The following is a 23170-nucleotide window of genomic DNA, read 5'->3' as shown; positions in this document are numbered from 1 at the left end:
ACTTTCTATTCAGTAAAGATCAGACACAATGAACTTGTTTGTTTTTGTACTGTGAAGGATGAATATTTGTGTAGAAAAATGTCCATACTGATCAAATTGAATAATGAATTAATAAACAATTTACACAATTACCCTCCTATTCCCCTCCCTGACTTATTTTAAGACTCTTGAAATTTGGGCAATAAACATTCTTCATTTCTTTAAACTGGTTTTACCTTCTGCTGCTTCCATTTTTTTCAAGAGATGATACTGCTCATGGTACATGTATATATTTAAAAAATAAATATATTAAAGGTGCATTCAAAAATTTTTCCTACCAATTGAAGGTATGTATTTCAAAAGGTTTATAGAGGGACAGCTAGGCAGTTTAGTAGATGGAGCTAAGCCTAAATCAATGGGAGTTCCTAGTTTCAAATTTGGCCTCAGACACTTCCTAGTTTTGTGACCCTGGGCAAGTAACTTAACTCCAACTGCCTAGCCTTTACTGTTCTTTTGTCTTGGAATCAATACCCAATATTGACAGAATTTTTAAAAATGTTCATATGAGATTTACCACAGATGTTATTACTTACAAAACTTTAGGTCTAGAAAAGTTAGTATTAGTAAAACTCTCTTACTAAACAGACAAATGAGGTAGCTGCATGATATAATGGGGAAAGCCTTGTATTTGCAGTTAGAGAACCCAAGTTCAAAGATACTTATGCATGAACTTGGGCAAATCATTTAGTTTCAACCTATAACCTTATAATGAATAATGGCAGAATAATCAAGGCAATTCTAGTATAGAATATTAAGGTGGAAAAAACATAGTAGGAAGAAAAATTCCAAAGCACAGTGAATTACAACTTCAAATAATAGAACCTAGCAATTAAATTAATGGGACAAAGAAAGTAGCCCGCAGAGCAGTTCAGAAATGGGGTATCTTTCATTATAAAAATGTTTCAGATAGGCCATCAGTAAAATAGCTAGATTTCAAGTTAGGCACTACATAATAGGTATTACGCAAAATAGTAAGTGCTCAATAAATATCTGTGTAATTGAACCGAAATACAACAAAATTTGTAGCTACAAATCAAAAAGCAGTTTTCTCTGTTCATATTTATGGTTATATATATGCATATATATGTATGTATATATACATATAAATAAAACATACTAGTGTCTTAGTCACACCCACAGAAAGCCACTGAGGCAAATTTGAAGGGCAAAGGTTGGTAAATTGAAGTTAAAATGTATTTGCTAAGAATTTTCGTACAAGTCTCTGGAAAGAAATAATAGCCAAAAGGAACGGGACAAGGGATGAGTTAATTGGAAAGATTATAAATAATACTAAAACAAAATCACTCACCCAAAGATCTAATGATTTAAAGTAAATAGATGAAGACTATTTGGGATTAAAAATTATTTTAAATTCCCAAAATTATGACCTAATTACATTAGAAACAAACTATGTATCCCCAGATTTGAAACATAAAATCTGCTTCAAAATAATTGTCCTTGTTTTTGCATAAGTGATACTTCAATCAATAAATTCATAAAATATTTATTACCAGTATGTGCCAGGCACAAACTACTCTCTGAACTGAGGGAGCTTACATTCTAAAAGGGAAGACAACATGTACATATAAAAGTATACATAAAACAAATACAAAGCAATTTTAGATGGCAAGATTCTAGCATGTTCTTCGGGACATGGTTGCAATAATTATGGGCAGGTCAGAATTAGATAAATAAGAAACAGAGAGAGAATGATGTGAGAGGTGATCATCTATCTGATATATGATTATGTAGAAAAATGCACCCCAAATGAAATGTTTCTAGTTGGGTCAGTAGAACAAGAGCCATAGATAAAATCACTTCCCAAATATAAAGCTATTCATTTATTATCCACTTTTGTCTAAATTAGGAATTTTTGTTTTTAAAGAGCAATCAAATTAATTTACCGTACTTTTTTTCTTTTGGATTACATAATCTTGGTATTTTCAGCATCATGTAGAATCACAAAAATAAAATAACTCAGTCTATAGGTTCTGAAAATACTAACAAAATTGGAGGGTAGTTTTTCCATCTTGACCTTTCTGACAATAAAAATTTCTCTTTTTACAGATACCTCCTACTTTTGATAAGAAAAAACTTTATACAAGATTTGAATAGATTTCAACATGAATGATTTTCTGATCTATTAAGTTATTATATCATAATTACAGTCTGGTAATGAGGTCAAATTTAAAATAACCTCCAAATAGTAACAACATTTATCCTATTTTCTATTTATGCAAATAGTATGAATAGTTCAAATTGTGCAAGCATTAGGCACAAACCCACAAAAAACAACTCTATTTTGACTTTAAATAAGGTTTAAAGGCTGTTGTGAGGAGCAAATGAGAAAATTAGAAAACACTCAGCAGTGGTTGACATATAGTGCCCAGCATAGTAAATGCTATATAAATATTAATTATTAATAATCATTATTATTTGAGCTACTACTTTTATTTAATATATAATATAAAATACATATTTATTATTTCTGCCGTTTAACATTTATTTGCAATATCTAATAAATACTAAATTTTTGTAAAAGCTATGAGTGGTGCTGTGTTCTTTAGTCCACCTTCATGTCTTTTAGATCTAGTTTCTCAAGCAATTTATTCAATTCTATGTGTCCTTTCCATTGGATTTATTAAAAATAAATTATTATCTATCTCAATAAGTAACATTGTTGTGAGGATAAATGCAATATTATTTGTAAAGCACAGTGCCTGACACACTGTGGGCATTATGTCTTATTTGTTCTAAGCCTACTCCTTAATTGTTTTTATAAACGTCATTTAATTATTGTTATATAATTTAACTATTCCTTTATTGTTGAACATTTCAGATGTTTATAAGTTTTTTATGAAATTTCATTTAAGGTGAGCAGAGTACTTAGAGAAAATAAATGGAAAAAGAAAGCTTTGGGGCAGAAAAAAATTCAAATTCATTAGACAAAAACAAAGGATTACTGTTTTCTAGGCATTTCTTAAGAAAAGAGAATCAGATCCTAACTCCCCAAGTGATCAATAAATATCTAAATAGATATACTTACTTTCTGTATATCTTAGATTGGTGATTTTAAAACTCTTTATAGAGTTCACATTGTAGAAACATTTTTCTGTTTTTTGTCCTAAATACTAGGAGATGGAAATAATACTGGTCTTGGGCATAGAGTTCTGAAATCATAATGGCTAATATTTTTATAACACTTTTAAGGTTTGAAAAGTGCTTTTAAATATTGTCATATTTTTCACCTTCACAACAATCCTGGGAGTTAGGTTCTATTATTATCCTGATTTGTAGTTGAAGAATTGAATTAAAGAGAGGTTAAGTGAATTGCTCAGGGTCACAATGCTAAGTTTCTGGGGCTGGATCTGAATTCAAGTCTTCCTGATTAGCCTATCTAATTCCTGCTCTGAGTGTTCGGTGTGATCAAAGACAATTCTATGGAAGCTTATTGTCTGATTGTGGGGATTGCTAATATGTGCAATGGCTAACTGGGTTTTGTGAGAAAAAGGCTTTGTTAACTTGAAAGTACACAATCAATTAATTAGTCAATAAGCATTTATTAATGACCCTAAGTACCAGGCATTCCATACAAAGACAAAATGAAAATAGTTCTCTGCCCACAAGGAGGCTATATTGTAAGAAAAGAGACAAGAGATACATATATAGTTACATACAAAACAAATAATAATAAAAGCTAACATTTATACATCATTTTAAAAGTTTATATGGTGTTTTATTCTATTATTAATTGTTCATTCTTTGTTTTTGAAAATTAGTGATGTTATAGAGTGATGTCTTGACTCAAATGTGAACTGGATTTAAGTAAGGCAGAGTTGTAAAAAATCATCAGCCTCACTCTCTTCCAGTGTCATCAAAGTTCTGTGGTGTCTTTGATGTTTCACCAAGCTCTAAGAACTCCTCATGCACCTCAATGGCTGTTGTAACAAACTGTTCTCATCAGCCCAATCTGCCATGCTAGGAGCAGACATTCCTCAGACTAGTTTAGCCCATCTACTGAGACAGAATTACCAGGGCATGGTTAGTTGTACAAGCTACAGCTTTTTGTAGTCACAGTACCCTCAAAGAGGGCATGCCAATCTCTCACACTAAAGTTGATGGTCCTCTCTGAATACCCTATACTTCCCAGGAGCTTTAAATGCATCTCATCTGATCTGCACAAATTTTTGAGATAGATACTATTATTCACATTTTACAGTTAAAGAAACTAAGCCTAAAAATCATGAATTGACTTCCTAGGCTTATACAGCTATATGAATTTAAGGCAGAATTTGACCTACACTGTTTGAGATGGAATTGAAGTGCAGGGGGAGGAGAGGAAGGAACCAGTAGTAGCTAAAAGATCTTTTGCACAAGGCAATGCTATACCTGAATCTTGAATGAAGCTAGGAAATTATTCCAAAGGAGGTAGTAAGGAGAGAGTACATTCCTAGACACAATGGATAGACAGCCAACTAGCATGCAGGAAAATAGATGGAGTATCATGTGCAAAGAACAGCAAAGTAGAGAGTTTGGCTAGATTGTAGTGTATGATTGGGACGAATATAAAAATAAGGCAAGCAAGGTAGGATAAAGCCATATAGTGAAGAGTTTTAAATGTTGAATATATGAATTTATACTTGATCTTAAAGTCAATAAGGTGCCACTGGACTTTATTTTGTAAATATGGTCAAACTTATGATCTGTCTGGTAAATTTGGTAGCTATGTGACAAGTAGTTTGGTATGGAAAAATACTTCCGGCAAGGACAGCAATTAGGAAGCTATGGAAATAATTTAGGCAAGTGATGAAGATGGTGTCAACTGGGTTATGGCTCTGAGTAGGGAGAAAAGGATGAGAGAGAAGTATTGGTGATAGAATCATCAAGATTGTACAATTGAAAGGATGTGTCAGGAGAGGAAGACTAGTCATGTCAGGGATGACAATAAAGTTATAACCCTGGATACCAGGAAGAATGACACTCCCCTCAAAATAAACAAGGAAGTTTTTAAGAGAGGTAGGTTTGAGAGGAAAAATAATAAATTCAATTTCAGCTGAATTGTGGGAAATCCAGTTTCAAATATCCAGCAGGCTTCTCGTAATGCATAAATGGAGCTAGGGGGATAGAAGGGATATGCTGACTTGAGAGTCATTTGCAGAGAAGAAAAATTAAACCCATTGGAGTTATTGACCTAATCATGACAGAGAAGTTGTTCTTAACCTTGGGTCTGTGAACTTATTTTTAAAAAATGAAACAAAAACTATTTTAAAATAAATGTTATCCTTTGTTATACTATATGTATTTTATTTTAGTGCACTTAAAAATGTTATTCTGAGACTGCATCCACAGGTTTTGACTGACTGTCAACAAGGGTCCAATAACACAAAAATGGTTACTATCTTCTATGCAAGTGTATAGACAGGAGGGTTCAAGATAGATAGCCTTGGGGTACACCCAGTTAAGCTGATGAACATAAATGATGATCCAGCAAAGGAACTAGAAAAACAGAATGAAATAGAACTAATAGAAAACAATATCACAAAAACAAAGAATATTCAGAGGTCAAAAAGGATGAATGAAGGCTAAGAAAAGGACATTAGATTTAATAATTAAAATATCGTCAGTAACACCATAGTCCACAATAAACTGAAAATTGATGTATGAACCAAATACTAAAGATTATACTATAAAACATTAGAAGAAAAGCAGATCATATCTCTTTCCTAGCTTTGGATAGAGGAAGATTTCTTAACCAAACAAGAGACACGATCAATTACAGAAGATAAAACTGCTAACTGACTACATGAAATTGAAAAGCTACAATAAGAAGAGAAAGGGCTGAGTGGGAAAAAAAAATATTTTTTTATCAAATTATCTCTCATAAGGGTTTAACAATCAGGACACACAAAAAAAGAGATATGTAAGACAAAAGTCATTCCTCTTTAGAAGTAGTCAAAGGAGATAAATAAATGATTCTCAAAAGAAAAACTGAAAACCATTAATGACTGTATGAATGTTCCAAGTCACAAACAATAAGAGGAAAACAAACCAAAACAATTCTTAGGTTTCCAAAGATGACAAAAGATGGTAATAATTCTGAATGTTGTAGAGAGTCAAGCACCCTAGCATTGTTAATGGAGCAGTGAATTTGCAATTTGGAATTATAAGAAAATAGCTAAGATACCTATAGCTTTTGAAGTAGGGATTCTAATGTTTGCTGTATACCAGGGATAGTGAACCTGTGGCACACATGCCAAAAAAAGGCATGTAAAGTCCTCTCTATGGGCATGCCTGCCAGAGTTCATTATTACTGAAAACCAGAGGGACTCAGGGAGGAGCTGTTCCCCTCCCCCTCCCCATGCTCCTGAGGACATTCCTTCTCACCCCTCTGCAGAACAGCCCAATAGGTGTACTTCCTTCCCCTGTCTGGCGTAACATGGAGGCAGGGAGGTGCAGGGGGAGAGGGGAGGCATGTCTCACTGCAGACAGCAGCCTGTTGAGTCTGTGGTAAAGGTGATTCCTGTGCTGGGGTCAGAGAGGAGCTAGGTTTGAGGGGAGAATAGCTTATAGCTTGGTACATAGCTGGAGGGGAATGGAGTCCCAGGGCTACTCTCCTCTCCCTCTTCACAGGTGTCTCTCATTACCTGGCTCTCTTCCTAGCAGCTCAATGGGAGCACTTCCTCTCCACCAGTCTGGGGTAAGGGGGGTGGGGTATGGGGTGGGAGAGGCAGGGTGTGGCACTTGGTCTGGGGGGGAGGGGTCCAGCACTCCATTTCTAAAAGGTTCACTATCACTAGTATATACCCTAAGGCAGTGGTGGCAAACCTTTTAGAGATAGCATGCCATGCCCCTCCCCAAAGAGTGCCAGGCATGCCATTCCCCTCTCCTCATCCACACTGGGGAGAAAGCAATCCCATTGGGCTGCTGGGCTGAGGCGTGGAGGATGTGAAACAATGTCATCAGGTAAGGCAGATGGGGAAAGGAACAGGTCTGCCTGAGTCCCTCTGCCTTTCTAGGAACGAGGGGGGTGTGGTGTGGTAGGTGTAGGGTGTGGTGTGGTGTGGTGTGGTGTGTGGGGTGTGTGTGTGTGTGTGTGTGTGTGTGTGTGTGTGTGTGTGTGTGTGTGTGTGTGTGATGTGCAAACAGAGTGTTCTGTGTGTCATCACTGGCAAAATCACTGCCCTAAGTAGATCACTAATACCTTTCTCTCCCCCCCAAAAAGTCTCCATGTACATTAAAATATATATAGCTTCAATTTTTGTGACAGCAAAATAGATACCCATCGACTCACAAATATAACATAAACTGTGGTACATGAATGTAATGGAATATTACTTTGCCATAAGAAATATAAGATTTATGATGATGATGAGTATGAATACGATGAATACAAAGAAGGAAAAATTTATATGAATTGGTGCAAAGAAGAGATGATGAAACAATATACAATGACAACAAAGTAAATGGAAAGAACCCCTACCACAAAACTGAAACTGGAATGTTGTGAAGTTAATAATAAAGAGCTTTTCCCTGAAATCTCTTTTGTTTTCCTTCTTACACATCTTCAACACACATTTCCCAAAGTTCGCAAAGGATTCTACTTCCCTATTGCTAATAAGGGCATGTTTTAATACAAAATAGAAAAAAAATTAAATAAACTAGTGAGAAAAGAAAAGAGAAATATTTTCTTTCCCATTTCAGTCTAAATATCCATTAGGTTTTACCAAAGAGAATCAGGAAGAGGGCTTGGGTTCTTATTACAGCTCTGCCACTTCCCATATGTTCTTGGAAAAGTCAGTTAATTTTCTTTTGCCTCATTTTCCTCATATGTAAACAGGGGGGTGGGGTGAGGTATTTAGGACAAGATGTTAACTAAAGTCTTTTAAAGTTGTATGTTTATGGCCCTCTGAACTTCTATTTCCTTCTCTGTAAAATGAGAATATTCAACTACTAATGTTTCAGAGGCAATGTGGTTTAAGGATTGGCTACATTCAGCCAGCCTAGAATCCAATTAGACATCAATTTCACTTCTAATACATACTAGTTCTGTGAGCTGAGGCAATCCAATCAAATTCTCAGTGCTCCAGGCCTGTCATGTCCAACTCAAATAGAAATAGGGGCATTATTTTGTACATAAGGATTTTTGCAGGCTACATATTGACTTAGAACCACATTGTTATATCTTATATTATTATTTATTTTAAAAATATTTCCCTATTATATTTTAATCTTTTTGGGCCCCATTCAGTGTGTCTCAGCTGCTATACTTCTGCTCTCAGCTTGTACCATGGTAACACGAATCAGTAAAAGGAGTTGTCTCACCTGGAATTTCTTTTTTTTTTTTAGGCCAGTAATTTCTTGTTTATTCTTCATGTACAAAAAAAAGAGGACATTTGGAACAAATAATACAAAATAAAGTGTCACATCACAATGGATAACAAGTTGTTTTATAAATATTTTATATAATAATATTGTAGTGGATTGGTCATAAAGTATTTAGAAACATGTAGTGCCATTCCCCAAAAGGTAATCCATTGTTTTTATTCCCTCCAATATCTTTTCATTAGATATTCAAAACAGGTAATAAATGACTGAGCCTGACATCAATACATCCACAAAGAAAAAAGGGGGAAGGAGAAGGCAGAGATTGGGCATCCCAATTGATGGACAATCCTTTTCAGTTGTTAAAGAATTTAATATTTTGCAACTTGTCTTAAGCAATCTTTTCCATTCAAAATAGCATGGCAAACAAAGTAGATATTTATTCAGACAGTCACATACAGTATACACTTTCCTGCCTAAAGAGAAAGCATACACTTTAATAGAGGAATAGATGGCTATCTGGCAAACATGCAATGCATTCTCTCAGAGCAGATTAAATTTTGCTTTCATATATCTGCCTTGAGATGATACAGAAAAAGGTGGATGATTTCCTTAAAAGTTTGCTTAAACTTGCTAATAAAATTCACTTTCTGGGTGGTTCACAACACCACCATTCTGTGAAATTATAAACGTCTAAGTAAAGAGAGAAACTTAAGAGGGTCCAGGTTTAATTACAGTTTTTTAGGAAGTATACTCTTTGACATATCCTTTCAACTAAGATCTTCACAAACTCAATACCCTACCAACTCTAAAACCCTGCCAAAGGGCAAAAACAGAGGAGCTGCATATTATATTTTAAAATAGGGAAGGTAAGAACCAAACAACTCAACTAAAACAGAAAGTTTTTTGAACCCACTTATTTTAATACATTTCTTACTCAATGCTATAATAATAATTTTCTGCGTCATATGCACTATGTAGACAGGCAAAAAAACCCTTATAAAATGTTTAAAAGACCATATATTTTTTTAATTTTGTAAAGCTATCCAGTCTTTTTTCCATAGGTCCTAAGTTTATTCCTTTTTACCTACTTCTCTCCCCTGTCATATTAAAAATCTGAAAATTTAAATATAAAAGCTATGTTTTATTTTAAAAATATTTTCTCCTCATTTTCATATTCCTTCATGCCAAGCCCCAATATCTTATGGAAAAAAAATCTAGCTCAGGACTTAATCTGTAAAATATTTCTCCTTAATACGAGATCCAAGAGATAGATCAATATCTAAAATTTCTCAGTACTGGTACTTCGGCATATTTATTCACATTAAGGTGTCATATAAGGTAGAAGCACAAAAAACATCAACAAAACCAAAAATAAAGGCACCTGCCTTTACAAGATGACAGCCAAAAACTAGTTGTAACACCAGCATACCTGCCAGTAAGGAACTATAGCCGAAAGATAAACATTATTAATTACTCTTTCAATAGATGAACTAGCTTGAAATTCTAGAAATAATTTTTTGGTTCTAATCATGAACATTTTGCCTCAAAATCCCATAACACAATAGTTTTTCAAGGGAAAACATAAACTTACTCTGTGAATATAAAACATGAGATTAACTTGTGAATTCAAGTCACTTCTTCTAGCAGAGCCTTTTGTCAGTATTTTTCTGCAAAACTAAAACTGAAAAGCTATCAAAATGCACAATCTTTCACTTCCCAGGAATCTTCTGAAAATTATAAAAGAACTACTAGATTTGGTTCACTTAATTAAACTCTTCATGCAAAATAATATTTGTGGCAATTCCATGCCCACTGCCTCTGATTGCTCTTTAGGACATATAAATATCTATTACTAAGATCCCATTCTATAACAACTCAAAACCTTGGTTCAACTCAATCTCCCATTAATTTTAGATATGGATAGATATGGACAGGTGGTATGAACAGCAGGCTACATAGAACCTGCCTACATCAAGCTTTTCATCCCTTCTTTTAAGGTTACAGAAAATCTCGACACAAGGAAAGGCAGCTCATTGTCTTATTAGATAGCCCTCCCTTAATCCCCCCTAAAAGTAGTCATCTCCAATGAGGGTTCCACAGTGAGTTCATATTGTATGACATTTTATTTAGATTCCATGCATGTATTTTCCTGTGTAGCCACAAGGTTAAGATCCATTCTTTCAGGAAACTCCAGCTTCTCACATACTGCCTCCTTTATAGGTAGGTATTGTGATATTTCATTGGGCTCTGTAAAGAGGGCTGGTGGAACATGCATTAAATTTGCTATTTTGCTCTCCCTTGAAGTGTATTCTCTTAACATGTAAGTCTTGTCAGCCTCATGGTAGAGCCTTGTGTCATTCATCCTGATGAGCACACCATCAATTCTTAAGAAAAATCTCAGTAACAGGAAAAAGCTAGAAGACATCACTCTAATTTTCACACTTAAGCTTGAAACTCCATGATCATGAAGTTCATCTTCAAACAACAGAACTTCTTCAAAAAATTTAATCTGTTCTCTGGCTTTCTGTGTCTATATGATCTGTTGTAGGCACAACCTTAATGTTCCTTTGTAATCTGTTGTATAGGTCCAGTCATATGGTCTAATAATCTCTTTGGAGTGCTCACTCTCTGTTCTGCTCTCTTGCCATTCTTCAGCACATGCCACCTTAAGCACTACTTGGTAGTTGTTTACACACTTTAAAGTATCTGTTGCATTGAACTCAATTCCAAAGCCAGAAACATTCTGGATTCTTAAAACATTGTCTCCAAAAATCACTTCAGGAAGAGATGACATATGGAGCTCATCAGCTAATTTCTCCACATCAGCCGACTTCATGATGTGCCGTCTTGGCCGCCATCAGCTTCCAGGGCCTGAAGGAGAAGTCCTGGTGGCTGCTCTGGAAGTCCTGAATCAACATGGCCACAGTGGCAGAGCAGAACCAAGCTGAGGCCTCCCCTTCCCCCCCGCTACTGCCCCCCCCCAGCCATTACCATCCCCAGCCCCGCCCCACCCTGCTCTGCTTCCCCTGGAATTTCTATCCTAATGATATCACAGACCTAATCCCTGTCCCATCCCTATTAACTTACTTCACAGCTCTGTGACAATATGCTTAAAAAAATTATAAAAAAAGGAAGTTTAACTTTAGCACAATGATAACAAAGTACTTTTTCCTCATATCAACCCTGTGAGATGGAGTAAGCATTGTTAATTACATTTAGCAGATGAAGAACCTAAAGCTCAGATTATGGTACTTGCTTAACAGTTGCAGACCTATTAAGTGCTAAAGCCAGACTTTAAACCTAAGTTTTCTTTCTAAAAGTATTTCCTACTATATTTTGGCAAACTTGCTTCTTCAACCTCCTACTTCTCTAGCTCATCTCTCAGAGTAATAATGTTCTTCCATTTTTATTTCACCTGAAAACACTGAGGGATCTTATTTATTTTCTCATGGAAAATAAATATATTTTTAAGCAATAAAACTAAATTAATATTTCCCTCAATTTTAATTATTAGTGGGCATTTTATTGTGTATAGTCTTAAAATTTAATTATAATAAATCTAGAAATTAAAATATGCCCCCCAAAGATTCTTCTCCAATTAATAAGTAAAATTCTATGCTCTGATATGGAATTCATTCAAACTTAGTACTTTGGTTACTATTAAAATTTTTAACTAGCAACTTTATTAGGTTTCAGATTAGAAATGATACTAAGAGTTTCTCATTAAAAAGAAATTTTTTATCCACTTATTCCTTCATATCCAACAAGTGTTTATAAGCAATTATATAACCAAATACATTTACACAAAGATGAAGCAATAAAAACAAATATCACTTGCTTCAGAAATGAGTCAATCTTATTACCATATCTGACCACTTAAAAATCGTCAACCAGAAGAGATTCCCTACTTCAATAATAATCAATTGACAATTATTGATTAGTCATCTACTGTATGCCAAATCCTCTGCTAGTCAGCAGTGATATAAAGACAAAAATGAACATTACTTGGAGAACTCTTAAGTCCTCAAAGAGCTTAAATTTTATCCAAGAAGACAAAATATACATAAAAAAGTACAGTATACTAAAAACATTAAGTATCTACTATGTGCCAGATGCTGTGCTAAGATTTTTTTAAAGAACAAAAATACAAAATGGTTTTGTAGGGAAAGGCATAGGAAAAATATAGTGCTGCTTGAGTTGAGTCTTGAAGAAAACCTGGGATTCCAAAACGCAGAGAGAAGAGAGAATATATATTCCAGGCATGGGACTATAGGGAACACCAATGTGAAGATGAGAAGCAAAGTATAAGAAAACTAGAAAGGTATGAAAACTTTAAATATCAAATAGAGAAGTTTATATTTGATCCTCAAGGAAACTAGGAGCAAGTGGAGCTTGCTGATTAGGGGTAGAGTTACAGCAGAAAGAGGTTTAAAACAACTAGATCCATGCTTTAGGAAAATTACTTTGGTAGTTTTGTGAAGGATGTATCAGAGTAAGAACTGGATGGAAATGAGGTTTGAGCCAGGAAGATCAATTAGAAAGCTATTTATTTATTTTCAGGCAAGAGGTGATGAAGGTCTAGAATGGTAGTACAAGTGGAGAAGTGAAGACAAATGGGATAGGATATAAAGACAGAAAATAAAAAACAAGATTTGCTAACTGATTAGATTTGTGTGGTGATATCAAGAGTGAAGGATAAAGACACAACAATGAACCTGGGATACTATAAAGATCAAGGTGTCCTCAAATAAAATGAGAAAACTGTAAGAGGGATGAGTTAGGGAAGAAAAAAATGATATGCAGTGTTTAAAAGGTCTTTGGGATATCCATTTTGAGATGTCTCTGGATATTTTAGTTTTGAGAGGTCTCTGTGACATCTGGTTTGAGATGTCCAAAAGGTGAATAGGGGGCTGGAGCTCAGGAAGAGAGATTAGAAATAGATATATAATTCTTGTAATGTGAAAGGTATAAAAAGAAGAGAGAAGAGAATCTAAGCCAAAACTTTGAGGGGTCCAGACAGTTAATGGGCTTAATGTTGCTGATAAATCTGCAAAGGAGATTGAAAAAGTAAGGAAACCCTTCAAGACTTCTTATTTTTGAAGTCACTCATTATTTTTTGGTCATGGCTAGTACCACTGGCTTCTGAGTTGGAGGAACACATTAAATATTGGATTTCAACACTTGTGTGACTTGAGGCAAGTCACTTCACCTCTGGTTTCATTGCCAAAAAATGAAGAGGTTGTACTAGTTGCCTCTAGTTCCCTTCCAATCTGTTTTGGAAACCTATGTGGGAATCACATCCAACCCTGTATGTAGGAATGCCATTAACTACTTAGAAAAAAAATTAAAATTAGAGAAAAAGAAGACACCTCAAATAAGTTTAGTAGTTTTCACATGACTTATTCAAATGATTCATCAATGGTTAAATGTAAAATGGCATGAGAGGAAGAGAAGGGTAGTGGTTTTCCATTTTCAAAAACTTAAGATTTTTTCCTAGATTATTTAAAAATTTTTTTTCTAATTAAGAAGTACTTTTATTCATCCATCCTTTCTACTATGTAATATCAAACCGTTTTTTAAATGCAGAAAAAATAAGTCATTAATATATAGTTGCATAGAGAAGCAAATTCCCACAATTAGCCATGTCTGATAATCACTTCTCTGGAAGGACATAAGTAGTGTTTCATCTTCATTCTTTTGAATTCATGATTCATCATTGTATTGATCACAATTTTGAAGTCTTTCAAAGCTATTTTTCTCTATAATGTTGTTTTTGTATAAAATGCTTTAGTTTTGTTCACTTCACTATACACCAGTTCAATGAAATCTTCCCAGTTTCTTCTGTAACTTTCCATTCAGTAACTCCTTCACTTAATAATATTCCACGACATTCATATGTATAATTTGTTTAGTCATTTCCCCCAAAGAGGGTCAGCCTTTTAGTTTATAATTTTTGGCTACACAAAAAGAGCTGCCATAAATATTTTTATGCATTTAGGTAGTTTTTCTCTTTGATTTCTTTTGGGGTATATGTCTAGTAGTGATATTGCTGGATCTAAAGGTACACATTTGGTAACTTTATGGGCTATAGTTATAGACTTTCCAGCTTCTCAGCAGAAGGGATAAATCAAGTTGGGGGTGACTGACAGGCCTCAACCCCTTCAGTGAATTAGTAGGGGTGGGAGGGATGTTGGGGTTATGTACCCCAAGCATGTAAAGACTTTCTCCAGCAGAATGGGCAGATGAGAACAATTTGTTACAGTGACCATGAAGGCAACTAAAGCAGGATCTGGAAGAGAGGCTAACAACTTTGTGCAACTCTTTCTAACTCAAATTCAATTCATGTTTGAGTCAAGACATCACACTGTGATGTCACTGGTCTTCTTCAAAAATGAATGACAAATAACAACTGTACCTATTCTTCCGCAGCTCCTACATGCTATTTTCCTCTTCTGTCATCTTTGCCAGTCTGATTAGGTAGATTGATGAAAACTGTTCAAACTTGCTTCAATGTTTACATATATTTATAGCATTTTTTCAGATGATTTTGGTCATCTGGATTTCTTCCAAAGTACACGCGGTCTGAAAAGCTATCAAATATCTTCTAACCAAATTATCATGCATTTGAATTTTCTGGAGTATTCAAAACTACTGAGCATTTTATCTGTGAAAACTCTTTCCTTCTTGCTTTTTTTTTTTAATTACAGTATCTGGTTCTCCTATTTTTGTGTTTATTTCACCTATCCCTCTAGTTCTCCATAATTATGGGAAATCTCCAAAGCTTAATCTTCAGTTTTTTGATTCTCTCTACACTTTCTTCCTAAAGAACTTTCAGGGATCACACACTGGGCAAGACGACTCAAATGCCCCTACTTTTCTCTCTTGTAATTCCTCCTCCCCTTCCCCCCATAAGGCTTAGTTTCTCTGTCAAGGAGCCTTTCCTAATTTTCCTCGGTTGTTACTTTTCTTCCTACACCACTATACATACAAACATACATACATACACGCATACCCACCCAACATCTGGGATTCCCCTAGTATACTGTAAGTCCCAGGAAGGTATTGTATCTCCCATACCAGGCACAGAGTATATACATGAGATGGCTTATTGTTTGATAACTGTTCAACCCCAAAACCTCAGAAAAAGAAATCAAGGACTAAGGATAGAGCAACTAAAGTAGAACACAAAAATCAAAATAGAAACATTGTACAAAGTAAAAGATTCATGAAATAACATGAGAAAAATATAAAAACCCCCAATGTCCAAAACCATTCCATACTCTAAGTGGAAGCAACACAAGATCCTATTAAACCCAAAAGTGATTGTGCCCAGCCACCTAAAATAAAAGGTAATGTAGGTAATTGGGGAGATAAGGCAAAGTGCACTGCAAAGTTGGGTAGACGGGAAAGAACTTCAGGGACAGAGGAAAAAGGTAACTGGCAATTCAACTGGGGAGAGTGCTTGCCTCTCACCTCAATTCCCATACTGGGGGAAGGAAGGAAAAGGGTGATGGGAGAACCCATGTAGATGCAGAAGGGAAAGGGGCCAAAGAGGAGAGAATCCAAAGATAAATGACTAGGAATATAAAATAAATCTATAAACCAACAGAAATTTATTAAGATAAAAGTGTGATCTTAAAGACAGAACAGAATAATCTGAGCAAGATTTATGCGAGAAAAATGAATCAAAATTCCTCAGTTAAAAAGAAAATCCTGCTGTTTCCTAAGAGAAAATTAAATAGCTTTAAGAAACTAGAGAATGGGAGAAAAAAGGAATAGAAATAAAAAACAATTTTAAGTATGAAATTCAATCAGAAATCAGTTCTCAAAACAGATTTTTTTTTTTAAATAGCAAAATTAGAAGACAAAAGAGAAAATCTTTAAGGTAGAAGCTCTGAGGGAACAATAAATTTGGAATACAAAAACACAGAAATGGAAGAAAATTCAACAGAAAAGACACAAAAGAAAAGTGTTCAAATATTGAAAAAAGCCAATGGAAGCAGTCCAGACTTAAATTACTCTATAGTCATACAAAAAAAAATCTAGAGAATGGAACAGTATATTACAAAAAGCAAAGTTCAAAATGTAACCCAAATAATGCAAAGCTAAGCCTAAACATCAATGAAAAAGATGAACCTTTTCTAGACATATGCATATTTGAGGAATTCTTGCAAAATAACTAGCAAATCCACAATAGGAGCTGAATAGAATATTCCTCTTGTGAACACCTCATACAAAAGGAGCACAAGAAAAGTAAATATTAACAATAACGAATGGTCTAAGCAATGAAATATATTCTAAATGAAATCAAAGGTTATTTTCTAAATTCAACTCATAAAGGAAGTTCTTTCCCAATAAGATGAAACTATTTATAGGAGGGCTCAGAAGCAAAACAAATACAAAGGCCAAGTCTTTCTTAGTGAGCAATAGCAAGGCAGATAGGCAGGAAGAAGAAATAGCAGGGAAGGAGAGAAAGGGAGTCTTTTTGTGCATCTCCCCCAGGCCCCACCTCACTATTAGACCCAGGGCCAACTATCCAGAAGAATAACACACCTGCTTGTACCATTTAGATGAGCTGTGAGTCAATAATTACAAGATTCCCATAATGACAGATAGAGGACTACTTTTAGTAGTCTTGACACTATGCCTTCAAGAACCCCTGGGCAAAAACATCTGATTTGCGTGTATACTCTATAAATATTTCAGAGCTTTGCCATCATCTTCATACTACACCTCTAAAATTTCCAGTAGTTTCCACGGTAGCTGAACTCGTTTATGTGTGTCTTTCTCAATTAAAGAGAGCTCCCTGAGAGCAAGTGTTGTCTAAATTTTTTTTTTCCTGTTTCTATCTCTAGTCCTTGGCAGAGGACTAGACAGATAGATGTATAATAATTGCTTTTTCATTCATCTTAATTGCGCCCCCATTAATGTTTAGAAGGATGGGCTTGCTGAGTAAAGGAGAGGGAGAAGTATATTTGGAACTGAAAACAAAATTTTAATAGGCATAAAATCCTTGTCCCCACCCTATTAAGAAAGTTCATTCATTCTCATTATTTGTGCTAATACCTACATTAATGATTCCCAAAGACTCCTGAGATTCCAGTTTATAATTGTCTATATTATTATTTCCTTTGATTGCCATTTTATTATTTTCCCCTGATCAATTTTTGTCTTTGTCCTTAATGCCAAGTACAGTGACTGACACAAAGTGCTTAATAAATTCTTGATGATTAATTTATCTCATTCCATAAATTATTACAACCTACCCTTAACCACTGGCTCCAGTTTTTTTGACCAAAGTCTATTTTATTACACTAAATAAATTGTCCTAACATACCACTGTTGTTTTATTTATCTAGTCTGAATTATGTTCTCACTCCCTAAGTCATTAATTTACTGTCTATAACATACTGCACAGAGGTAATTCCAAAATTTTTCCTTTCAAGTCTCTCAATACCACTGGAGAGGTATAAATGATAGAGAAGATGCCTTGGAGTCAGGAAAGTGAATCCTGTCTCAGACACTTAATAGCTTTATTACTCTGAGTAAAGTCATTTTACCTCTACTGAAATAGTGAGCTTGTGGGTCAGCCTGCCTCAAATTTCTCCTTACTCCAGTTTATCCTATCAATGTGATTTTCTTAAAGGATAGGTCTTGTCACCCTACTTCTCCCCCAACCATTCAATAATCTCCAGCAGCTCCCTATTACCTCCAGGTTCAAATATGAAACCCTCCATTTGAGATTCAAAGTCCTTAATAACCTGGATCCCTCCTACCTTTCCAATCTTTTTTTATATCTCTTCTTCCTCCATTCTCCAAGTACTCTGGTCTAGTGACGGATCTCTTTGCTATTTACTTCTTCAAGACAGTCTATCTTCCAATTCCATGCAGTTTTACTGACTATCCTCTCATACCTGAAATTCTTTCCCTCCTCATCTGTTTGTCTGGTTTCCTTTCAATCATAGCTAAAGTTATACACCTTTTACAAGAAGCCTTTCCTGATCCCCTTTATGCTAGTGCTTGATTATTTTCTATTTAACCTGAATATAATTTGAACATATTAGATTGTAAATTGCCTCCCCTGTTAGACCCTAAGCTCCCTGAGAGCAGAAACTGTTTTTTTGTATCCTGGCACATAGTGGGCACTTTATAACTATATGACTCAAGTTCACAACCTTGGAGGTTCATAAAATTTCTGACATCTGTCCCCTTGTTCTAAAGAGCAAGTCTTGACTGCTCAAGAAACTCTAATGACTCCCTACTGGAACATAACACAGTCGTGTTTGCATTTAAAACCCTTTCCAGCTTCTGCCTACCTTCTAAATAAACTGGCTCACTCGTTGTTGGTCATATGACATCCCAACTACTCCCATCTCCAGGCCTTTCCATAGGCTATTATAATGGAGAGGTTTGTTGGTGGTAAAGAGAAAACAGGATCCAGGAGAGACAGCTAATGGTTTAAGGTTGGCTCAGAGAGAGAAGGGGTTTTGATTAATTTCCCCCTTCAGCCTTCCCTCCTTAGCTAAGGCTGCTCTCACAGATGGGCTCTTGTCCTCTTCTACTACTAGAGCCTAAAAGATTTCTTTCAAGAAGATTACCCCCCCCCCCCAAGCTGTCTCACTCACACTTTAGTCACTTGGGAAAGGATAACATCTTTAATATAAATTAAGTCAACTAGGGTAACACAAAAAAAAATGCCTGGCAGGAAAAGAATGGGAAAGGAAAATGGGGAAGGGTGTCCCTTTTCTAACTACCCCTTTCCCTCCCTCCTCAAGTTTGGGGAAAATCAGGCTTTGACAGCCCGAGCTACCTGAGAGATAGTCAGGTTGACTGACCCTGGGTTTGGCCCCCTGGCCACAGTTCAGACCCAGGGCACCAGGAGCTATGAGGAAAGTTTTGACAAAGGTTCATATGTCTTCTTCAGATGTTCCTATAATTGGGAATGGGGGATAGGGGGGAGAGAATGTCCAGTCACCAGGAGAAGATAGAGATGGATATATCCCAGGAGAAAGGCTTGGCCAGACCTTTCCTCCTAGGCTTCTCAAGGTTGAGAGATCCAACTGAAATCCCAGCCAGAATCTCCTGGTTTCTCTCAACATTCCAGACCTCCTGGGACCCCTCCCCTTTCAAGGTGATCAGATCCATCAACTCTTCAGTCTATCATTCTTTCCTATATTCAAACCCTCTGCCACAAATCCTCCATTTTCCTGTCTTTAGTGTGGTGCCAACATGTACTCAAGAAACTTACCTTCTGTACGTCTATTCTAATCTATCTACACTACTTATTGTTCTCACCTAACCTCCCCCCTCCCAAAATAATAAATCTTATCCTAGTCTGCCTATTTGCTAACCTAAGGTCCTATCTTATGCTAAAGGCTGAGTCATGGGAAGGAGGATTAGAATTAGGTATCAACAAAAGTTTTACAATAAAACAATTCTAAATACAAAGGTCATTCCTATTGTCATCAATATAAAATTTAACTCAAGTAAAATTGAACTATCCTATGCTTTATGTAAGACTAATTCCAATGTAACTATTTATAACATTTATATGTATGTACATATTAACTTGTATCAATTGAAATCTGGTTTATTCTGTCCCTATGTTACCTCATTAGTTACAACATTTCCTTTTCCACCCTAAACTAATCTGTTCCTGTCTGTTAATGGTTAGTATGTTAACTTTTTCCTTTCTATCTATATTAGTTGATTAGATCATTAGTATACTATATATGTACATGTCTGGGGACACATTTACATGTTACATGTATATATACACACACATATATATACACATCCTTCTCCCCCACTTCTGCCTCTTAGAACCCCAAACGTCCTTTAAAGATCAATTTATGAGGTTTTTGAAGTTTTTCTTCTATTTGTACTTTGTAACAACTGCCATGAGTACATACTGTTTCCTTGGTAGATTATAATTTCTTAGAAGCAAGAACCGTTTCATTTTTGACTTTGCTCAGCCCACTGACTGGCATATAGTAAAACCCACAAAAAATGTGTGCTGATTAATGTTAACTCCCCAGAAAATGAAAACAAAAAAATTCATTGGTCCTTTGAAGTTTGAGATTAGTTCAAACTCCTTATTCTAGCTTTCAAAATCTCACTCTATTTTGAATATCTAATCATCTCTGTTTTTACCTTCCCCAAGTGTTTATTTACTTGCACTCAGGCCAATGTATTCACTGTTCCAAAAGTTTTCCATTCTGCTATATATAACTTCCTTACTTATGTCACTGTCATCTCCCTCTTCTATCCCAATCTTACCTAAACTACTTGAAATCTCTTCTCTTTCAAATCTTTTTTCAATTACTTTAAGCTCATATCAATTGCTCCTTCTTCTTCACTCATCTGTCTCTTATATTCTGTATTGCTATGCTACACAACTATGCATTACAGAAAATATTGCAATTATAGGAGGATTCATCCACTGATTTCCTCTATTTACAGGTTATGTACTTAATGCCATAGGAGCAAAAAAATGTTGATCGCCAAAAATTTATGTGTAAGTCTTACATCCCCAATGAGAGTGTAAACTCTTTGTGAACAGAAACTGTCATAACTTCTTTGGGGAATTTCTCCCCTCAAATGGCCCAGTGCTGTGTAATATTCAGCATAGTTTCTGACACAAAGTTAAACTGAAGTGTGTGTATGTGTGTTTAAACATTTACATATTTATACACACAGATAAGAAATTGTTAATGAATAGATGACAAGTTACAACCACTCCGTAGTCTGGATATATATTTGATATATTGTAGGATTATAAAATTTTACATATCTTTTAAGTAAGGTGCTGAAAAGAAATGACAGGGCAGACCTATAACTCAAGCAAACACAAGGTAAAGAGATTTAACAGCATTAGGTGAGAACCAATAAACGACAGAATGACATTACTAAGCCATATTCAAACTCAAATTAAGAGAACTCAATAATCTTTATTATTATTCCTGACTTTTATGTTTTTATTTGTACCAGTTAAATTATGGCTATCTCCAGCAAAACCTCCCCATCTCCACCCAAACCTTCCAATGGGAAGAGGTAAGAGTATTCATATTAGGGGTGAAAAAACCCAAACTGGTATAAACAAATTCTTTAAAGTCCTGTAATAATATCAAATATTAATACTGCATGATTGCTAGTGGATAGTTAAACATTAAAACTGCACTGAATCTCATCCTGACAAGAGAATTGCTTCACAATCTACATTAAATTTGATTAAATCTTATCTTTTTTTACAAGGCTACTAAAAAGATAGCTCAAACCAGAGTGCTACTAGGTTATTCATTCATTTTTTAAAAAACAAGGAAACTTCACAATGAACTTGCTACCTAACTCAATTTTAACATGCTTGATTCACTCATCGTGATTCTTTGTCAATCTAGCATATAGGATGTTAGCTCTCAGCCTTCCAGGACACCTCTAAAACCTTGAGGTACAAGTCTTTGAAGACTATAATTGGAAGTCAGCTACTCTATAAATGTTAGGCAAAATGCCAACAATAGTGAGCCAATATGTTCTGAAAGACTATGTATAAATTTCAAATACTATCTTAAAGTTAAAAATCTGTAACTAACTGAAAATACAGAACTTTAGAACTGGGAGGGACTTTAATGGTCCATTTTTTGGTTTGGTCCAACTATATTATTTGACATATATAAAACAGACTCATAATTATGCATTTGTAAGTACAACTTGTATTTTTGTCTGTGCTGTTACATCAAAACTTTTAATACTGTAAGCCATGAAACTTGTAGTAAAATTGATGTAGATGAAGATTTCATGTGGTTCAAATTAAGACATCAAATAGGCAGATCACTGATTTAGTCCATACATATATAGAATATAGAGCCAGATAAAATAGGAGAACAAGATGAAATGCATTTTGGGATATGCTAAATAGAATTTTCAACAATCCCAAATTGCTCTTTAATGCAAAGACACAACATTTCAATACAAAGAGGGGTGTATGGGGTGCTCAGGGAGGGGTAGTATCTCTGGTATGGAGAGCTTGTCGTGCCCTCCTAGGGCAGCTCTCCAGCCTCTGACCCTCACCTGACATCCAGCTCTCACTTGTGGCTCCGAGTAACTGCTAGCATGCGGTAACAGCTTCGACAGGCCGGCTAAACCTTGTGAGGATAGCCATCAGGTCGTGGTGGACCCCTGGTGAACCAGGGCTTTGCTCACCCAGCATGTGAAGACTGCTTCGGCAGAACAGGCGGAAGAAACCAACAAGAAGGTTCAGCGGCTGAGAGGGCGCCGCAGCAAAGCACTGTGGAGTGCTCAGGGCATGTTGGAGCACAAAGGACAACACGGCCATCCAATGCAGCTGAGGAAGTCTCCAGGTGTAACGACTTTTCGTGCCACTGGACCCAGGCTTCCAACGCCGAAAGAGTGGGACTGTCTTCTGTGCATCGACTTTTCCACTTAAATCTTCATGCACAAGTGTCTTTGTGCACAAAAACACACAAAGACAATCGTCATCCTTGGTTACCGAGAGACCACCATATCGGAATAATAAAAATTTCAAGAAAAATCAAAATCTTGAAATCTTGACTGAAAGACTCAAGGGGTATTGATGATGATGAGCATATGGTGGGTATAAGTAGGCTAAAGTCTATCTAATAATAGCTAACTGCATTTATATAATGTTTCACAATTTACAGTGTTTCACATATCTTATCCCATGTAATCCTTACAAACCCTGGGAGGTAGGTGCTTTGGGTAACAAGTGATTTGCCTAGACAGTCTTCTAACTCACATCTTTCAGATTCCAAACACTATATCCACTCTC

The 23170-nt window shown here is 35.6% G+C and overlaps 1 protein-coding gene and 1 pseudogene across 5 annotated transcripts in view; both read right to left on the bottom strand.

The window, feature by feature from the left end:
* NIPBL (NIPBL cohesin loading factor) overlaps positions 1-23170 on the bottom strand; it is a 268483-nt gene that overhangs the window by 147212 nt on the left and 98101 nt on the right. The gene's annotated exons all lie outside the window — the stretch shown is intronic.
* Positions 10469-11302, bottom strand: LOC100014494 (TIP41-like protein; annotated as a pseudogene).

This window comes from Monodelphis domestica, chromosome 3 (genome assembly GCF_027887165.1).
Source record: "Monodelphis domestica isolate mMonDom1 chromosome 3, mMonDom1.pri, whole genome shotgun sequence".
Classification (NCBI taxonomy): domain Eukaryota; kingdom Metazoa; phylum Chordata; class Mammalia; order Didelphimorphia; family Didelphidae; genus Monodelphis; species Monodelphis domestica.
This window is presented reverse-complemented; position numbering and strand designations above follow the sequence as displayed.